General features: G+C 41.3%; 1 long non-coding RNA gene across 1 annotated transcript in view; it reads right to left on the reverse strand.

Annotated features, from left to right (window-relative positions):
• Positions 1 to 22,047, reverse strand: part of LOC134312390 (uncharacterized) — a 163,902-nt gene that overhangs the window by 37,365 nt on the left and 104,490 nt on the right. Inside the window, exon 2 of the long non-coding RNA XR_010011540.1 lies at positions 2,487 to 2,675. This is a non-coding gene — a long non-coding RNA (uncharacterized LOC134312390). The remainder of the gene's footprint in view (positions 1 to 2,486; positions 2,676 to 22,047) is intronic.

The raw sequence follows: 22,047 nt of genomic DNA on the forward strand, positions 1-22,047 counted from the left end.
CAGGACCTTACTACCCACTGAGCCATGCCACCAGAGGTTTTTATATAGGGATATTGGGATTAAGTTTAGATTGCCTCCTTTATTATGCTTTATTTATTTATTAAGGTTATTTTTTTCAAGTGTTAAGGAAAAACTTGGATGGTGGGTGTGATGTGTCTCAGTGAAAAGCAGGGTCTAGAAAGTTTCAGTCATGACATTTCTCTCAAATCTCAGTGCTTTCTAGTATCTGGTTTGAAGGTGAAGGGACTGAAGGCTTAAGGTTGCAATAACAGGAATACAAAGACATTTGTCAGACAATGATTTTTTTTCTCTCCTAGTTCTATGTCTATGTCCAAGTATTTTATTAAAACTGATATTTGGGATATAATGATTTTCACAGCAGTCATTAGAAATCCAGAAAAATAATAAAAACTATAAACTGTGGTATACAGGCCTGGTAAAGTCATGGAATATAAAGGTTTGGAAAAATCAAGGAATTTGTAACACAGTGTTTATCATTGCTCTAGGTTTAAAATTTTATGTGTATAGACAGACAGACAGACAGACAGAGATAGACAGACCGGCTGAAGATAGACAGACAGATACAGTGCCTTGCAAAAGTATTCAGCCCCCTTGAACTTTTCAACCTTTTGCCACATTTCAGGCTTCAAACATAACGATATGAAATTGTAATTTTTTGTGAAGAATCAACAACAAGTGGGACACAATCGTGAAGTGGAACGAAATTTATTGGATATTTTAAACTTTTTTTAGAAATAAAAAACTGAAAAGTGGGGCGTGCAATATTATTCAGCCCCCTTGCGTTAATACTTTGTAGCGCCACCTTTTGCTGCGATTACAGCTGCAAGTCGCTTGGGGTATGTCTCTATCAGTTTTGCACATCGAGAGACAGAAATGTTTGCCCATTCTTACTTGCAAAACAGCTCGAGCTCAGTGAGGTTGGATGGAGAGCATTTGTGAACAGCAGTTTTCAGCTCTTTCCACAGATTCTCGATGGGATTCAGGTCTGGACTTTGACTTGGCCATTCTAACACCTGGATACGTTTATTTGTGAACCATTCCATTGTAGATTTTGCTTTATGTTTCGGATCATTGTCTTGTTGGAAGATAAATCTCCGTCCCAGTCTCAGGTCTTTTGCAGACTGCAACAGGTTTTCTTCCAGAATGGTCCTGTATTTGGCTCCATCCATCTTCCCATCAATTTTAACCATCTTCCCTGTCCCTGCTGAAGAAAAGCAGGCCCAAACCATGATGCTGCCACCACCATGTTTGACAGTGGGGATGGTGTGTTCAGGGTGATGAGCTGTGTTGCTTTTACGCCAAACATAACGTTTTGCATTGTGGCCAAAAAGTTCGATTTTGGTTTCATCTGACCAGAGCACCTTCTTCCACATGTTTGGTGTGTCTCCCAGGTGACTTTTTATAGATATCTTTGAGAAATGGCTTTCTTCTTGCCACTCTTCCATAAAGGCCAGATTTGTGCAGTGTACGACTGATTGTGTCCTATGGACAGAGTCTCCCACCTCAGCTGTAGATCTCTGCAGTTCATTCAGAGTGATCATGGGCCTCTTGGCTGCATCTCTGATCAGTCTTCTCCTTGTTTGAGCTGAAAGTTTAGAGGGACGGCCGGGTCTTGGTAGATTTGCAGTGGTCTGATACTCCTTCCATTTCAATATGATCGCTTGCACAGTGCTCCTTGAGATGTTTAAAGCTTGGGAAATCTTTTTGTATCCAAATCCGGCTTTAAACTTCTCCACAACAGTATCTCGGACCTGCCTGGTGTGTTCCTTGGTCTTCATGATGCTCTCTGCGCTTTAAACAGAACTCTGAGACTATCACAGAGCAGGTGCATTTATACGGAGACTTGATTACACACAGGTGGATTCTATTTATCACCATCAGTCATTTAGGTCAACATTGGATCATTCAGAGATCCTCACTGAACTTCTGGAGTGAGTTTGCTGCACTGAAAGTAAAGGGGCTGAATAATATTGCACGCCCCACTTTTTAGTTTTTTATTTCTAAAAAAAGTTTAAAATATCCAATAAATTTCGTTCTACTTCACGATTGTGTCCCACTTGTTGTTGATTCTTCACAAAAAATTATAATTTCATACCGTTATGTTTGAAGCCTGAAATGTGGCAAAAGGTTGAAAAGTTCAAGGGGGCTGAATACTTTTGCAAGGCACTGTAGATAGAGACAGACAGAAAGATAGATAGGCAGAGAGAGATACAGACATAAATAGACAAACATACAGATAGATGGGTACAGACAGACAGACAAACAGATAGATACAGAGACAGATAGATACAGAGACAGACAGACAGACAGACAGACAGACAGACAGACAGATAGATAGATAGATAGATAGATAGATAGATAGATAGATAGATAGAGGTGGTTTTGCAGAACCCACTTCACCTGCCTTACCATTGTGTTGCTCCACATACTATACAACAATGAGCCAAAACATTAGGACCACTCACCTAATATGCTGTCAGAACAGCTCTGGCCTGTCGAGACATAAACTCCACACATTTGAAGGAGTCCTGCTGTATCTGCTATTAGGACATCCCTTTAAATCCTGTATGCTGATTGATGGATCATCCCACAGTGCATCCTGGTGCCATCTCTGCCAAGGTTAAACAAGGCACACGTGCCTGGCCATCCACAAGCTGTTGGGGGAAAAAAGGATTCATCAGTCCAGTCAACCTGCTTCTATTGCTTTGATTGTTAGTTTGCTGCCTGCAAGCCCACTGTATGGACATTATGTCGACAGTGGACATAAGATAACCACCATGACTACTTTGACTGGCCTGCGGCTACACAGCCCCATACACAGAAAGTTTATCACATTCGCCTCATCACCAGTATTAAAATTATCTGCAATTTGAGCCACGGTAGCCATTCTGTTGGTCTGTACCAGATGCCATAGCTGTCAGGTCCTCTGATCTTGCTCCATACGCAAGTTCGCTGTCTGGAACCTCTTTTTTTCGATGGAAACACACAGAACCGGTTCACAATCAAATTTGCGAACCAGAACCGTTCCACGTCGGTGGAAAAGGGGTAACAGAAAGGACCCGGACCGCTCCACCTGGAAATCAAACCCAGGACCTTCTTGCTGTGAGGCAACAGTGCTACCCATCAAGCCACTGTTATTTTCTAAATGTCTAGTCTTATGTAGACGTGTACTGGAAAACATGGATGTTTAGCTTTGGATTAAGCAGTTTGGGTTGGAAGCTGACAGCATTGATTTATTTCTTATTTGTCTACTTGACTGAATAGCTGAAGTTGTTTCTGCACGGGATGAGGAACATTTTCTACTCCATGGATGATAAGGTGTTATTTTTTTATATATATCCCTGAGTTATTTCATACTGCCTGTCAACCTATCGTTTTATGGACATCATATTATGCTGGGAACAAACTCAAATTTAAAATTCAGTTCAATGCCTGAGCCAAGTAACGACAGGGATTGCACCATGCACAAACTGAGGTACTGGAACCAAGTGGCCCAAAGCATTAAAACAGCTTCAGATCATTGTTATCTTTCAAACTCAAACTCAAAGGAAGCTTTATTGGCATGACCAATAAAGACATTCGTATTGCCAAAGCTCAGTTACAGAGAAAAAAGAAATAAATAACAAAAAGAAAGAACAAATATACAAAACAGTTACAGGTGCAATAATAATAATAATAAAATAATAATAATTAAATACAATAAAATAATAATAAAAACAGTGCAAATAGTAACAATAAAAATGGTAACATTAACAGTAATGAGGTACTAATTAAAATAAAAATTAGTTGTGTGCGTGCGTGCGTGCGAGTATGAAACATGGTCACCCACTGTCCCTCGCCTGGTGGCAGGTGTGTGTGTAGAGTGCTGCTAGTGTGCAGCTCTCTCTGTGTTCCCCCAGTAGGTGGGGCAGTTTGTCGGGGTCTAATTCTAAATTTTTGTGTAATTTGGTTCATTTTTCCTGTTCCTGAGTCTTTATTGTGTTAGTGTGTGTTAGTGGTGTGCCGGTGTGCGTTAGTGGTGTGCCGGTGTGTGTTAGTGGTGTGTCGGTGTGCTGGTGTGTGTTAGTGGTGTGTCGGTGTGTGTAGGTGGTGTGTCGGTGTGCCGGTGTGTGTTAGTGGTGTGCCGGTGTGTGTTAGTGGTGTGTCGGTGTGTGGCGTTGTGTGTTAGTGTTGTGTCGGTGTGCCGTTGTGTGTTAGTGGTGTATTGTGTGTGCATGTGGTGTGTCGGTGTGTGTTAGTGGTGTGTCTGTGTGTGTTAGTGGTGTGTCGGTGTGTGTTAGTGGTGTGTCGGTGTGTGTTAGTGGTGTGTCTGTGTGTGTTAGTGGTGTGTCGGTGTGTGTTAGTGGTGTGTCTGTGTGTGTTAGTGGTGTGTCTGTGTGTGTTAGTGGTGTGTCTGTGTGTGTTAGTGGTGTATCGGTGTGTTAGTGGTGTGTCTGTGTGTGTTAGTGGTGTATCGGTGTGTTAGTGGTGTGTCTGTGTGTGTTAGTGGTGTATCGGTGTGTGTTAGTGGTGTGTGAGTGGTGTATCGTTCTTTATCTACATTTGGCACTATAATACTGGTCTGTTTGCATCTATTTAAACCAGATCCATCTGTCAGATGTAACAGGATCTTCTCACCACTGCAGAGAAAGCATATTGCCATTCTAGAGTTTACTGGCACTGTGCTTTTGGATGGATGCATGGATGGATGGATGGATGGATGGACGGACGGACGGACGGACAGACAGACAGACAGACAGACAGACAGACAGACAGATCTAAGCAATTAAAGGTTAAGGGCCTTGCTCAAGGCTTTATTTATCCCCAGGGGAAATTACTGAATGCCTTTATTTGTCATATATACATATACAGGTGTACAGTACAATTAAATTATTTTTCCGCATGTCCCAGCTTGTCTGGGTGCAGGGTCAGCCATTGTACAGCGCCCCTGACACAGAAAGGCCTAAGGTCCTTACTCGAGGCCCCAACAGTGGCTGCATGGAGGAGCTGGGATTCGAAGTCTCAAGCTTTAAATTGATAGCCCAAAGCACTATCCACTAGGCTACCACTGTCACTAAAACCAGCGTATCTCAATTCCAGTCCTACAGGCCCACTGCACTCTAGAGTTTTAAATATTCCACATTAAAACACACTTGATTTAGCATTTTGGATGGCTGGATAATTAGCATAGTGGTTAAAGCAGCTTTGTTTGGTGAAGTTAAACCTATAGACTCCTCAGGGCACTTTGTCCCCAGGACTGGAGTTGCAAAAATCAGTTGCGTGTTGTTGCAGATGTTCTTACTTTACAATAACACAGTTTTTGTATTTGTTAGAGAAATTACAGTTTGACAAATTTTAGCCTTAAAGTTTTGTTCCCCTGATGACAGTCTGTATGCTTGATTTTAGAATATAGTTACCCTACATACAGATCCAGAGCAACATGGTCGAGAGACCTAAGGTTATTAATTGTCAGTGAAAGCTGACATATAGCAACACAGCAAGAATGTGCATGTGAATATTGATAGCAAATACGGTTGCCTAGCTGGTAGCTAGAACAGAGCCTGGTGTACAATTTGAGTTAAGTGCTTTGTTATAAGAGTTCCAAATAATTAAGATACTTTATGACAGGTGAAGCAGAAAGAAATGTCGACATTTACATTTTTGGCATCTAGCAGACGCTTTTATTCAAAGCGACTTACAGTACTATGACAGTATACTGTCTAAGCAATTGAGGGTTGAGGGCCAGTGACAACCTGGCAGTGGTGAGGCTTAAACCAGCAACCTTTGGATTGCGAGTCCAGTACCTTAACCACTAGGCTACAACTGCCCTGTCTAATATGTCTAATATCCACTTCACAATGGCTGTCATCCAGCAAGCCAAGTCATTAAGCCAAGCAACCATGGTAAATTTGAGGTCAGTAACCACTTTACTAGTGACAAGTGAACAGCCGGGATAGATGCATGGATGGATTGATGGATTGATGGATGCATGGATGGATGGATGCATGGATGAATGGACGGACGGACGGACGGACGGACAGACAGACAGATCTAAGCAATTAAAGGTTAAGGGCCTTTCTCAAGGGCCCAATAGTGGCAACCTGGCAGTGGTGAGGCTTAAACCAGCGACCTTTGGATTGCTAGTCCAGTACATTAACCACTAGGCCACAACTGCCCTGTCTAATATGTCTAATATCCACTTCACCATGGCTGTCATCCGGCAAGCCAAGTCATTAAGCCAAGCAACCATGGTAAATTTGAGGTCAGTAACCACTTTACTAGTGACAAGTGAACAGCCGGTAAGCGATTGGTGTGGCTCAGGTAGCTGAACCCACTATATACAAATGGAGATATTGACCCATAAAGAAGAGCTAAATACAGGCACACATGGTTGCACTTTAGAATTACAGAAAGCTGTCACTACTGACAAATTGTCTCATTTCTTAGCTGGAATTTAGGTGAGTGTGTGTGAGAAAATGGAGCGTCACTCTTAAGCCCTGGAGGGCACGGCAAAAAGTGATTACAGCATTAGCAACACTGATGGTAGACCTAGCTAAGCACACATGCTTAACAGATTGTAAGCTGCTGAATCTTTTTTTAGCCCAGTAGTGGTGTAGCATTAATACAATATACACAACGACAACAACAACAATATAATAATAATAATAATTAATTCACTTATTTATCACTGCTTCATCCTATTTAGGGTCACAGTGGGCAGGTCATTGGGCAAAAGGTAGGAAACACATGCACAGGTTGCCAGTCCATCACAGAGCAAACACGCAAACACGCAAACACACACACACACCTAGGGCAATTTTAAACTCTCCAATTAACCTGACTGCATGTCTTTGGACTGTGGGAGGAAACCGCAGCAACCAGAGGAAACCCACACAAACTCAGGAAGGACATTTCATTTCCACACAGAAAGGACCAAGATCACTTCACCTTGGATTCAAACCCAGGACCTTCTTGCTGTGAGGCTCAGTGCACCCACTGGGCCGCCATAATAATAATACTAAACATAATCATAATAACAATAATAATAATACTAAACATAATAATAATATCAATAATAATAATAAGCATAATAATAATAATAATACTTAACATAATAATAATGACAATAATAATAATAATACTAAACATAATAATAATAATAATAATAATACTAAACATAATAGTAATGACAATAATAACAATAATAATAATAATAAACATAATAATAATAATAATACTAAACATAATAATAATGACAATAATAATAATAAACATAATAATAATAACTATAATAATAATAATAAACATAATAATAATAGCAATAAAAACATAATAAACAATAGTAATAATAATAATCATAATAATAACAATAATAATAATAATAATAATAAACATAATAATAATAATGACAAACAAGTATTTTATTGCATTTACAATCTGGATTTAAAATGTAATCTATATAAAAAAAATTGTGTTTACATTGACTCCTGTTAAAGATTAATACAAGGAGGATTGGGTACTTGTGGGTAAATTTATGTCCCTAACTGAAATAAAAGTGTAAATAAATTTTATTTAATAATTGTCAATTATGACTATAATCATCATCATCGTTATTATAAGAAACGTTTTTATGTAGCTTTGGCAACGATATCTTTTTCCGTAGAATAATTTGATGCAGCTGAGATACAAACACACACACACACACACACACAGTAAGTATAGCACCCTGCCACTGAACAGCTAGTACATCGCTGGGTTATTTCTTCATTTTCTATTTAGCGCGGATCAAAATGCCGTCACGCCACATTGCACACTGTAATGGTCTCTGATGTGCTACTGGATATTAAAATGAACAAATGAAAACATCCAGCGGCTATGAGCTCATGTCTGCTAGTTTTTCTATCACCTGTTTTTCAAACAAGGTCAGACTCTAATTATCCTCACATTTTTAGTTTATTAGTGTGGGTGTGTGGGTGTGTGTGTGGGTGTGTGTGTGTGTGTTTACATGGGTGTATATGACCGGGATTTTGTAGTGGAAAAACAATAAGCAGTTTATAATAGAGGTTAAATACAGTGCTTGAGTAGAACACTCAGTTTCTGCTAAGCTATATTGGAGGTGTACATTAACGTAGGCACATGATGGCAGTTGTAGCCTAGCGTTTAAGGTACTGGACTAGTAATCAGAAGATCGCTGGTCCTGATAGGTTGCTGCTGTTGGGCCCTTGAGCAAGGACCTTATCCCTTAATTGCTCAGACTGTATGATACAGCAGACATTTTTCATCACAATACTGCTTTCTAGCTATGGATGGATAGTTGCTTTGGGTAAAAGTGTAGACTATATAAAGATGACACCTGCAATATTCCAAAAAGGGGAAAATCCTCCTTTGTAAGGGGATTTATTTATTTATTAGATTTTAACGTCATGTTTACATGCGTTGGTTACATTCATGACAGAAACAGTAGTTACTGGTTACACAAGATTCATCAGTTCAGGTCTTTAATGTCAAACACAGTCATGGATAATTTAGTATCTCCAATTCACCTCACTGAATGTCTTTGGACTGTGGGAGGAAACTGGAGCCCCCGGAGGAAACCCACATAGAAAGGACCTGGAGGGCGCTCAGGTGGGGCAATGGTAAAACACGCTAGAACACCAGAGCTGACATTTCGAACTTGTGGTTTGAAACTCAGCTCTGCCATCCGGCAGGCTGGGTGCCTACAAGAACAACAATTGGCTGTTGTTCAAGGGAGGTGCCGGATGGGACCCTTATAACTGATGCAATTACTACCTCTGCTGGCTGGTTGATGGGCAGATATAATGCATTGACACGTGTCGGAGGGGGCGTGTGTCAGTCTCGCTCTCCTCAACCAAGGTGGAGGTTAACATCAGTAGAGAGAAGGCATAATGCAATTGGGTAATTGGATACGACTAGGAGGAAAATTTGGAAAAATGCAAAGAACCTGGATCACTTCACTTGATCGCCGCCCTTTGTGATAGGATTAAAAATAATGACTCCCTTTAAAACAATTTCTCACTCCTGAACGGAGCTATTTTAGAGCAGCTCAGACTGCTTCTTCTTTTAAGCTGACAGACACACACCAAGGCCAATTTATTCATCCGTCTACAAGAATCCGATCCCGAATCAGTAACAGTCACACAGTGACTAAAAGAATGGCTAAATTTACAGCTCTGGTAATACAACCGGTAATACATCTGCACAGGTCTCAGTCTTATCCTAATGGCCATGTTGTGATGCATGACCCAATACAACCGCCTCCTCTGTCTACTCTTTAACTCGGAGTGAGTATGCGCTCGCTCTTACCGGGTCTCAGTGATAAATTGCAGCTATTCGTCTTCGCCATCGATTGAATGCAGACACCACAACACTTGTTCTTCCAGTAACATGTACGAACGCACAAACACACCAAAGGCACCAATCACCACTCTAAGACAACAGCTTACGATGCATGTGCTGGGAAGTTATTTTTTTTTTTTGGAAAGATCAACGTTCTTGTCAGAGACACACAGTTAAAGAAGCACTCATTTTTTTAATTAGCTGTGTAACCCTGTTCAGGGATGTGGGGATCTGCAATGGAGTGTCAGTCTATCCAAAGGAAGCTTAAGTTTTTACTTGCATTTACACCTAAAGACAAAAACACCCTAATGATATGTTTTAATACAGTAGTTCTCAAACAAGAGGCCCATTGCCTCCTATGGAGCCTCAGTGAGCCTAGAGGGGGGGTCTTGTTGCATTTACTTAAGAAGAATAAAAAGAATCACACTTGATGGAATGGGACAATCAATAGGTTGTTGTAGATGTTTCTACAATTTAATTGGAGTCCACCTGTGGTAAATTCAATTGATTGGACATGATTGGGGATTGCCAACACCTGCCTATATAAGGTCCCACAGTTGACAGTGCATATCAGAGCAAACTCCAAGCCATGGGGTCAAAGGAATTATCTGCAGACCAAAACAGGATTTTGTCAAGGCATAGATCTGGAGAAGGGTACAAAAAATTGCTATAGCTTTACAGGTCCCGAGGAGCACAGTGGCCTCCATCATTCATAAATGGAAGAAGTTTGGAACCACCAAAAATCTTCCTAGACCTGGCCGCCCGGCCAAACTGAGCGATCAGGGAAGGCCAGATGGAAGCCACTCCTTAGTAAAAGGCACATGACAGTCTGCTTGGAGTTTGCCAAAAAGCACCTAGAGGACTCTCATACCATGAGAAACAAGATTCTCTGGTGTGATGAAACCAAAATGGAACTTTTGGGCCTATATACTAAGCATCACATCTGGAGGACACCAGGCAGTGCTCATCACCTGGCTAATGCCATCCCTACAGTAAAGCATGGCGTTGGCAGCATCATGATGTGGGGATGTTTTTCAGCAGTGGGACCAGGGTGACTACTCCTGATAAAGGAAAGATGAATGCAGCTAAGTACCCCGAGATCCTTGAAGAAAACCTGCTGCAGAGCACTCTGGACCTCGGACTGGGGCGAAGGTTTACCTTCCAACATGACAACGACCCGAAGCACACAGCCAAGAGAACAAAGGAGTGGCTTCGGAGAAAGTCTGTGAATGTCTTTGAGTTGCCCAGCCAGAGCCCAGACCTGAATCCAATCGAACATCTGTGGATTGAGCTGAAAATTACTGTGTACCGACGCTCCCCATCCAACCTGACGGAGCTTGCATGGATATGCCAAGAGAAACTAAAATTCACACACAGCAACTTAAAGGCTGTGAATTAACCCAGGTTCACTGAAGTTGGGCAACACCAACACAACCTGACCTCCTGTGCTATTGTACAACACCTAAAAGGCAAATGTATTTATACATGAATTAATTTTCCTAGTTAGAATCATGATAGGTCCATGCCAACCTGAAAACACTTGGTGTATGACAGCACAGGGCTTCAATTCTGTCACCTTACAAATATGAATTTATAAAAATCACATAAATCAAATTTTAAATTACCTGATCACACCTATGTAGCATTTTAAAAAGTCTAGACTAGTGTCTGGCATGTTTGAGAAAGGTGGGAGAAAAAAATACCACCTACACTTTTAAAAGTACCCTGAATGGCTCCCAACTAATAGTTTTAGTTGTTCCACAAGCCAACTGTTCCACGTTAGAATGCTGGTTTGCATTACAGTCATACAGCCACATCTGCTGTTAATAATCTACATCTATTCACAATCCAACTATAAATGAATCCACACCTAAACTAGACAAATTACATTTGTGATTTGATCTCTGCATTACATAAACAGTACAGATATTTCCCTTAATTGCACTTGTTAGAGACCTGAATTATTATCAGCCTGCATGGGCTTCCTCTAACGATAATGTTAGCATAATAAACACATTAGTAGCAAAATGGCTGAGGCTGCTGGCTATGGTGAGAATATAAATCGTGATTAAAGTGTGGGAGCATGTCATACATACCAGCGCTTTCTTTGTTTTATATAAACCTTATTTTCGAAATAGTTGGGACACTTTGTAAAAAGTAATAAAAACCAGAATCTGTAATTCATTCATCTCTTGAACCTTTTTTTTAGATTTTAGATTTTAATTTAGATTTGATGATTTAAAGTAAAGATTTCCAATGTTTTACTGATTATTGTATTTTGTATATACACATTAATATTACCACCAGCTAATATCCAGAGAAACCGCTGTGTGCAGCACGGACAGCAGCTAGTAGGTTGTCACAGGCATCCCACAGCTGCTGGAGGGTGCATGGGGGAGAATCCATAGAGCTAACACGATGATCGTGGTGGTCCCACAGAAGCTCAGTTGGGTTTAAATCTGGGGAATTAGAGGTCCAGGATAGTACTTGAAAGTCTTGGTCATGCTCTTCCAACCAGTGTCAGACATTTCTAGCCATGTGACATGTCGCATTGTCTTGCTGGAAGATCCCATCCACCCCAGGGAAGGAAATTTTACCCATGGTACTTTTACTCATGACAGCAACGAGGGATATATGTGCACACAGGCTATTGTACACCTTATATACCCACCAAGCCAGCTCTTGAATCATGACTTCCTTCATGAGCTACCCGGCTATGGTGGACTGTGTTAAGTAACGACAGTTTTCTGAAGTATCCATGTGGTTGTATTTATCACAGTAGCATCACTAAGCCCTCAGACAGCATTGCATAAGAAACAAAGGTTTGGTATAAAACCAAAACAATTTGTAAAGAAATTAAGAAATGCTCCTTTTGCACCTAGGTGTTGCAGCAGGATTATTCCGCTGGCACACCAGTGCCGAGATTCTGAACTCCTCGGTTTGAAACTCGGCGTTGCCACCGGTTGGCTGGGCACCACCTGGCGGGCATAATTGGCTGTGCCTGTAGCAGACACGTTTCCGCTAGGGCGGGATGACCGGACTATGTAGATGGGGTCTTTAAACGCTGTGTAAGGACCCTGATTAGCAGATAGAGAGGCACCTGTACAGAGTGCATGGGTAAAAAAGGGCTACTACACTAAATTTGGAGAAAATGCACAAAGTAGAGAGCCATGATCCGTCTTTGCTTTTAAAGACTGAATCTTTTGTGGCTCCTTCTTTTTCTAACCAATCAGGATACCCTTACTTATTACCAATTTGCCTGCTTATTTCGGCGCCATGGATACCAAGCGATAAATTGTTTCAGATGTTATTTTGTCCCAGTCTTCCTGAAAACACGTCTCGTGGTGTGGTTTTTCCACAGCATTCCCGGTCTTTATCTACCCATCCCAGATTTACAAATCACTACATTTGGTTTTTATTTGCACTTTACCTACTGTCCCAACTTTATGTCTTGAATTGTTTTTGAATCCTTACTTTCCTTTGGGATTAATAAAGTATCCATCCATCCATCCATCCATCCAGCCATCCATCCATTCATCTATCTGAATATACACAGATCAGGCATAACATTTCGACCACCTCCTTGTTTCTACACTCACTGTCCATTTTATCAGCTCCACTTACCATATAGAAGCACTTTGTAGTTCTACAATTACTGACTGTAGTCCATCTGTTTCTCTCCATACTTTTTTACCTGCTTTCACCCTGTTCATCAATGGTCAGGACCAGTACAGAGTGGGTATTATTTAGGTGGTGGATCATTCTCAGCACTGCAGTGACAATGACATGGTGGTGGTGTGTTAGTGTGTGTTGTGCTGGTATGAGTGGATCGGAAACAGCAGCGCTGGTGGAGTTTTTAAATACCGTGTCCACTCACTGTCCACTCTATTAGACACTCCTACCTAGTTGGTCCACCTTGTAGATGTAAAGTCAGAGACGATCGCTCATCTTTTGCTGCTGTTTGAGTTGGTCATCTTCTAGACCTTCATCAGTGGTCACAGGACGCTGCCCATGGGGCGCTGTTGGCTGGATATTTTTGGTTGGTGGACTATTATCAGTCCAGCAGTGACAGTGAGGTGTTTAAAAACTCCATCAATGCTGCTGTGTCTTATCCACTCATACCAGCACAACACACACTAACACACCACCACCATGTCAGTGTCACTGCAGTGCTGAGAATGATCCACCACCCAAATAATACCTGCTCTGTAGTGGTCCTGTGGGGGTCCTGACCATTGAAGAACAGCATGAAAGGGAGCTAACAAAGCATGCAGAGAAACAGATGGACTACAGTCAGTAATTGTAGAACTACAAAGTGCTTCTATATGGTAAGTAGAGCTGATAAAATGAACAGTGAGTGTAGAAACAAGGAGGTGGTTTTAATGTTATGGGTGATCGGTGTACATATTAATGTAGTATTTTAAATATATACATGTATTCTTCTTAACAGATATTTATGTCATGTGATGCTTGCAAAATACTGACTATTTATTTGCTGATATCTGGATAATAGCAGTTTTTTAACCATTCCTCCAAACTACACGTTTCCTCCGACTCATTCCCATGTTGTTCGATTTGCTTCACCTGAGTGGCAGCCACCACAATTATCTCTGTCACATCTGCCCCCCTCCACCCGCTCTCCATCAACACACTCCATCAGCACTTCCAACACTCAGCAGTCTCTCTCCAGCCTCCCCAACACTCACACTCTCACTCTCACTTCATACATTATTACACCCTAACCTCAGCTCCCACTTCAGCCGTTCACACCTCTTTGCCAAAGATACATAAATATATAGACGAGCAGAGAATAGTGCAATGCTGCTGGGTTTTATTGCAAAGAGTACCCCCACTGAGCACACGGTGAGAAGAACAACATGACCGTTTGGATCGATAACATAACAGCACCAGCCGACGAGCTCAGAAACGCACACCGATGGCATGTAATATTGTTGAGGTGTCCCGGTGGAAAACATCCAATCCACATAACGTAGCACGGTTATGAGAGCCGTGCCATTTTATTTGGTTAGGGACCAGCCAGAAAAAGTAAATAAGATAAAAACAAACAAACAACAAACAGTAAAAACCTCATTTAAAGTATAGTCTCATGAACTTTTAACAACCTCTACAAAAGCCAGAGATGCTCCGGTAGGGTTCAATAAAATGAACATTTCATTTAAATATGTATACACTTTTCCCTTGTTTACACTACAATCTTCCTCCTGCTTAGTGTCATAGTGAATCAGGCTCAGTGCAGGTAAACACCATGGGTACAAGTTTATACCTTCACTCATTTTGAGTCAATTTAGAACATGCAGTTTACTTTATGCATGTTTAAGGGGGTAAAACACCTAAGAAAAGGGTGAGGGGTGGTAAGAGAAGACCCCTACAAACAACTACAAGACCAGATTTGAGTTACATGCACTGCAGTCACAGATAGGTAAGGCCCTACCTAAATCACAGCCATAAAAACTGTCACGGACCATAAATGAGCCGTTTCTTGTGTAATATGCAATTTGCTGTTTGTTTGTTTGATTTTAATGTCATGTTTTAAACACTTAAAACTTTGGTTACATTCATGACAGAACAGGTATTTACTCGTTACACATGATTCATCAGTGATCACAAGTTTAAAGTTAAACACAGTCATGGACAATTTTGTATCACCAATTCACCTCACCCGGAGGAAACTCCGCACAGAAAGGACCCGGACCAGCCCACCTGGGGATCAAACCCAGGACCTTCTTGCTGTTAGGCAACAGTGCTACCCACTTAGCCACCGTGCCACCCACAATTTGCTGTGAAATTCAAAATTTAAGATTTGTGTTTAGCGATTTAACTGAATCACTTTTTGAATTCGTTTAGCATATGAAATATAAGATGCAATATGTGGCGGTCTTTGCAATCATATGGCAATTACGTTAGTGTAACAGACTTTTCTGTGGTGTAGTGTGCTGACAGTGTTTGATGTATGTGTTTACGCATTAAGTGCATTTTTTCTCTTTGGGTATTCCATAATCAATGGAAAAGTGTGCTTCTCTACACACGTGATCATCTCTCTGTAGTCTGTGCTGAGCCTCAAAAGAACAAGCCAGTAAAGTATTATGCTTCTGATAGTATGTCTATGTACAGTATATTTCTTACTTTATACACTATAAACTCAGCAAACTCTACAGACGCTTGGTTACACTAGCAATCGGTTAGACAAAATGTCCAATAAGTCTAAAGCAGCTAAAAACACTACCCGGGTAACTGACTTTGGAAAACTCAACTACTAAGATAGGCTGTGCTGTGTATTGTAGCTTCCATTTATTCTATCACTCAATTTATGAGTGTAATTTAATGACTGCTGTGAATTGTGGCACTTTTCTTTGTGAAATCAGTGATTTGAAAAACAAAGTCTGTGAAATTAAGCACATTTACCCGTGAATTTAGTAGGGCCCTACAGATAGGTGACATATTAAGGAACAAAAACACATTAGTGGGCCACCATGACCAAACTGAACAGCCATATTGCACCTTATTATATATTCCAATCTACCACCGTCATCAAAACAAAAAAGTCATTAACTAAATGTATACATGATCATTTCCATTGGGAATATATAATACAGGGTGGGGCATAAAGATCTCCCACATTTGGAGTGGGCACCGTATGGGCTGTAGTGGCAGTAGAGAGGCGGGACAGGTTTCATTCGGTAGGCTAGGCTCTACCATTTTGTTGAAATGTTGGAGAACTTTCTGCACCCGAAACTGGATGACTTGGATACAGAACATGTATGGTTTCAGCAGGATGGGGCCACAGCTCACACAGCACGACGTTCGCTTGGAGTGTTGAGGGAAATGTTTCCTGGGCATTTGATCTCTTTAAGGGGAGACGTGGGGTGGCCGGCAAGGTCACCAGATTTAAGCCCTTGTGACTTTTTCCTTTGGGGATACCTAAAGGAAAAGGTTTTCCGACATCGTCCTCGAACTCTTGAGGATTTGAAGGAAAGGATCCGAGAGGAAATCGACGCAATACCACCTGAGATGACACGGAGAGTCTTGGAGAACTTCCGGGAACGACTCCATCAATGCATTGCCAACAACGGCCGCCATTTGTCTGATATAATTTTTAAAACCCATTAAAACAAAACAGTTTTTTATGTACTTTTCAGAAATATAAGCATTTTTTTTCTAGATAGTTGGGTTCTTTTGGTAGATTCATTCAAAATGTGGGAGATCTTTATGCCCCACCCTGTATAAACCAAACAGCCGTCTCTGCAGTGTTCTTGCCCGAATCAAACCGTTTTCGGTTTCTTTATGCTTGGTTGCGCACTCATCTTCACAAGCAGTGTAGGTTACAAAAGAAAAAATGCAAAAACTGGCTACTGATGAATGAAAACTTTCTAGATTAGCGGTGCTTTAGGCGGGCTTAGGCATAGCTATGGTAACAAACCACAAAATAAAGAAACAGTGGTAACATTTCATGTCAATCACGTTGACCTGTCTGAATGAGGCGCGATCTATTAGCAAGCACCATGTGATCGAATGGTAGATCACGATCGACGTATTGAGCACCCCTGATATAGAGCTTTTCTCTCACAAGCTTCTGTTCTGCTAATGAAAATGTATTTTCGCTAAAAGAAACAATAAATAAGCATTAAACAAATCTACACAAATATGATACTGTATTATAAATTATACCTTCATAATTACCCATAGTCCTTGTCATTTCCTTTGTTGCTGCTGGTGGTACTGAACACGTTGTGTTAATGGAGATCCAGCATATTTTAGACATAAAACACAATCTGCTTAATGAGTTCATTTTTATTATTGTACCCATTTGGTTTGGCAACCTGGTAGGCTTGAGCTGCCAGCAGCCATTTCTATAATCTGAATGAACTGCATAGAAAATGACGGCATGAATAGAGCATCTCAACTTGTTCTAAATGCCCAAATGTATGTGGACAGCTAAGACCAAAACTGCCCACATCTGCCTTAGATAAAGGCAAATAGCTTAGGGGTTCATGATCAGGTTACATACAATCACTCAGGTTTGTTTACTGTGGTAGAGGTGGCTGTGGGACATTCTCCCTCTTACTTATGCTGTAATAACTAGGGATGCCCATATCTTATGCTATACTCTGCACTTCTATTTGCTCCATATTCTAAATGCCCAAAAGTATGTGGACAACTGAACATGAGTTTGTTGGACATCACATTGCAAAGCAGTGTGCTCTACAATACCCGTATAGCTATAACAACATCCAATCTTCTGGGCAAGGTTTCTGGTATGTGTCTTTTGGAATCAGTCAAATGAGCATCAGTTTGGTCAGGCTCTAATAGTGGATGTAAAGCCTTGGCTCTCAATGTTCCAATTCATTCCAAAGATGTTCAGTGGGGTTATGAAGAGGGCTCTGTGCAGACCACTGGAGTTCCATCACATCACATCAAACTCGTCAAACCCTGTCTTTATGGATCAGGTGGGCCAAGGACATGCAGCTGACAGGTTGTTTTCTGCTGCTGATAGTCAACCTCTGCTGTCTGGTCGAGGCGTCTGTGTGAACGCCGGATGATTCAAAAAGAGCAAAGCGTAACAATCTGTATGTAATATGTCTGGGAGAAAATAGCAGCCAGTGACGTAGCAGAGGGGGCACGTAATAGTCTGTGGCTCTCCACGGCGAGCGGCGGCCACATGCACCACTCGAGAGAATTGCAGTCGGGAATTGGAAATGGCTACACTATGTGAAAAAGGGAGGAAAATGAAAGGAATGTATTTAGACCTTTTGCTGTGGTGCTCTAAATTCGTCAGGTGCATCCAGGTTGATTGAAGCAGAGTTACAAACCACATGTTACAAATGGACAGTTAGGAAAAGCACACTCCTGGTTCTGGAAAGGCCTAGAATTCCTACTGCATTGTCAGGACAAAAACCCAGCCATGACGTCCCAATGTCTCCACTTCTCAGGATCTCCACGATTAAACTGGTGGAAGGCATACATTAGGAGAAGGATATAAAATAATTTACTTTGAATATCCCCAGCACCACAGTGGCATAAATCTTACAATGGAAGAAGCTTAGCACAACCTTGAACCTACTTTGTGTCAGCCATATGGCAAATTAGGCATCCAGGCAAGAAGGACCCTGGTCAGGAAGGCAAGAACAAAGCCCAAGTGCTAACTATAAACTAGTACCTAGAACTTGAACTTTTTCTTAGTCTTACTCTATTCTCTATTACAAAGTACTTTCACTAACCTATAAAGAGCTACATGGTCTGGCTCCACAATATTTGAGAGAACTTCTTGAGCTCTACAAACCAGCGCATTTACTTCATTCACAAGGTACCACACTACTTTTACTCCCAAGAACTAAAAACGTACAGCAGCAGAAAAAGCACTTTCATAAAACTCTGGAATAATCTCCACACTTCTGTTCAACCCTCAAGTCCAGATTATTTATTACTTTTGATCAGTCTTCGTAAAACAGGGGTAAGTGGCTTTGGTCCTGGGGCTGGGTGTCTGGGCATCTGTTGGCCTGGTATACTTTATATGTTGGGTCATCTGACTGTGCTGGGTTTAAGCCCTAGAGGACCAAAACTGTCCACCTCTGCCTTAGATAAAGACAAATAGCTCAGGGGTTCATTGTCAGGGATGTTGGGTTGCTGAGGTTCTGCCTCTTACATACGATCACTCAGGTTTGTTTACTGTGGGAAGGTGGCTGTGGGACATATTAGGTTTGTTTACCCTTGTCTGGTTCCTCTCAAGGTTTCTTCCGCCCTCTGCTTGCTCAACAGGGGTTTTTGTATCTGTTGGTCCTGGATTCTGTAAAGTTGCTTTGAGACAATGTCTATTGTAAAAAGCGCTATACAGTGGGGGAAATAAGTATTTGATCCCCTGCTGATTTTGTAAGTTTACCCCCTTACAAAGACTTGAACAGTCTATAATTTTTATGGAAGGTTTATTTTAACAGAGAGAGACAGAATATCAACAAAAAATCCAGAAAAAAAACATTATAAATTAATTTGTATTTAATTAAGGGAAATAAGTATTAGATCCCCTACCAACCAGCAATAATTCTGACCCCCACAGACCGGTAATGTGCCCATGAGGCACATAAATTAGTCCTGTCCCTGTATAAAAGACTCCTGTCACAGAATCAGTTTCTCCTGTTCAAATCTCTCGACCACCATGGGCAAGACCAAAGAGCAATCAAAGGACGTCAGGGACAAGATTGTAGACCTGCACAAGGCTGGAATGGGCTACAAGACCATCAGCAAGAAGCTTGGTGAGAAAGAGACCACTGTTGGTGCGATCATTCGAAAATGGAAGAAATACAAGATCACAGTCAATCACCCTCACTCTGGAGCTCCATGCAAGATCTCACCTGGTGGGGTAAGAATGATTCTGAGAAAGGTGAGGTCAGTCCAGAATTACATGGGAGGAGCTTGTCAATGATCTCAAGGGAGCTGGGAGCAGAGAAATGCTGGATATGACCCCAAGAACACCAAAGATGCCAAAGAGCTCAATTTTGGTCTCATCTGACCATATCACATTCTCCCAAGCTTTCTCTGAATCATTCAGGTGTTCATTGGCATACTTCAGACGGGCCTGTACATGAGCCTTCTTGAGCAAAGGGACTTTGCGGGCACTGCACGATCTCAATCCATTACGGCGAAGTGTGTTACTAATGGTTTTCTTGGTGACTGTGCTCCCAGCTCCCTTGAGATCATTGACAAGCTCCTCCCGTGTAATTCTGGACTGACCTCACCTTTCTCAGAATCATTCTTACCCCACCAGGTGAGATCTTGTGACAGGAGTCTTTTATACAGGGACAGGACTAATTTGTGTGCCTCATGGGCACATAACCGGTCTGTGGGGGTCAGAATTCTTGCTGGTTGGTAGGGGATCAAATACTTATTTCCCTTAATTAAATACAAATTAATTTATAACTTTTATTTAATGTTTTTTTTCTGGATTTTTTTGTTGATATTCTGTCTCTCTCTGTTAAAATAAACCTTCCATAAAAATTATAGACTGTTCAAGTCTTTGTAAGGGGGTAAACTTACAAAATCAGCAGGGGATCAAATACTTATTTCCGTATAAATAAAGTTGACTTGACCCTTTACTTATGCTGTAATAACTAGGGATGTCAGTATATTATGCTATACTCTGCACAACTAACTTCTATTTAATAATTATTTTGTTTACCATATTTAACTATAAATACTGTTTTTTTTTTTACCCTAAGGTGATTCTGATGTGTATCTTTTTACCCACATAAGGCTGTGGTGGATGGATATAAGGCACTAAATGTCCAGAAGCTAACTAGCAGACTTTATTCTACCACAGACTGAACTGAAGGATGAAGAACTTTAATTACTTTAATAATGCTTTTTGGCGCCCAGGTGGCGCAGCGGGATATTCCGCTAGCACACCAACGCCAAGATTCTGACCTCCTCGGTTCGAAACTCAGTGTTGCCACCGGTCGACTGGGTGCCATCTAGTGGGCATAATTGGCTGTGTCTGCAGGATGACTGGGGTCTATGTAGTTGGGGTCTTCAAATGCTGTGTAAAGACCCTGATTGGCAGATAGAGAGGCACCTGTGCGTAGGTGAAAAAGCGTTCCGCTAAGGGCTCCGCACGGGTCGGAGGAGGCGTGAGCAGCAATATGCCCACCTTGACTGCAATCAGGGAGCCCCTCCAGCAGCAAATATCATTTAGGCCATGCAAGAAGTGCAAATAGCGCTATACAAATAAATTTGACTTTGCACAGTGGGCACAGGAATATACCCTGGACAGGGTGCCAGTCCATCACATCCTTATTTCATTCAGACCTGGGTGTAATGTAGAATTACTAAAGAATAATAAATATGTACCGCTGACTAAGGGCTTGTTTTAATATGTTAAAGGAAACCCATAGAGAAAATGAAAAACATCACAGACAGTGACCCCCGGAGCCTGGAGCTAAGCAGCACCCACACTACCTGTTGCTACAGTTAATACGTTAACCAATTACAACTCACTAACATCACCTGTCATGAGCATCCAACAGGTCATAAGGCAAAAAAAGACCAGGCTGAACCATACAGACAAAAAGATGACATTATGACAGGTAATGTCAGATGAAGGTTTATGCATCTATCCAAAGCTGTATGCTCACAACGTCAAGTGTGATTACTGCACCTGCGACTCAGTCGACTACCGCAAAATTCAGTGTCAAGGTCTATTAAATTCAGCTTCCCTGGTAAAGCTTGACATTTGTGAGGTCTTGCTGCAGGCTACAATAGATTACAGTAGAATACAAACTAATGTAATGTAAAAACCATGACATGGTGTGTCCAGGCTCGGCATCATGCGTTTTATTTTAGCTGAAGATTTGTGGCATGAACCTGGATATGGCATATATTTCACTGGCTATAGTAATACATCCACTGGAGTCCCACTGTGAATGACAAATGTATGCTGTTGTTTAAATATGGGTGACTGTACATCACAGCACTGTGCAGTCAGACATGGTGCTTATCTGTGTGGAATGTATTAGGCAACCTTGATATAATTTATTATTTATTAGGGTTTTAACGTCATGTTTTACACACTTTGGTTACATTAATGACAGGATAGGTAGTTACTCATAAAACAAGATTTGTCAATTTAAGTTTAATGTCAAACAGTCATGGACGGACGGACGGACGGACGGAAGGAAGGACGGA

The sequence above is a fragment of the Trichomycterus rosablanca genome, chromosome 4, assembly GCF_030014385.1.
Source record: "Trichomycterus rosablanca isolate fTriRos1 chromosome 4, fTriRos1.hap1, whole genome shotgun sequence".
Lineage (NCBI taxonomy): Eukaryota > Metazoa > Chordata > Actinopteri > Siluriformes > Trichomycteridae > Trichomycterus > Trichomycterus rosablanca.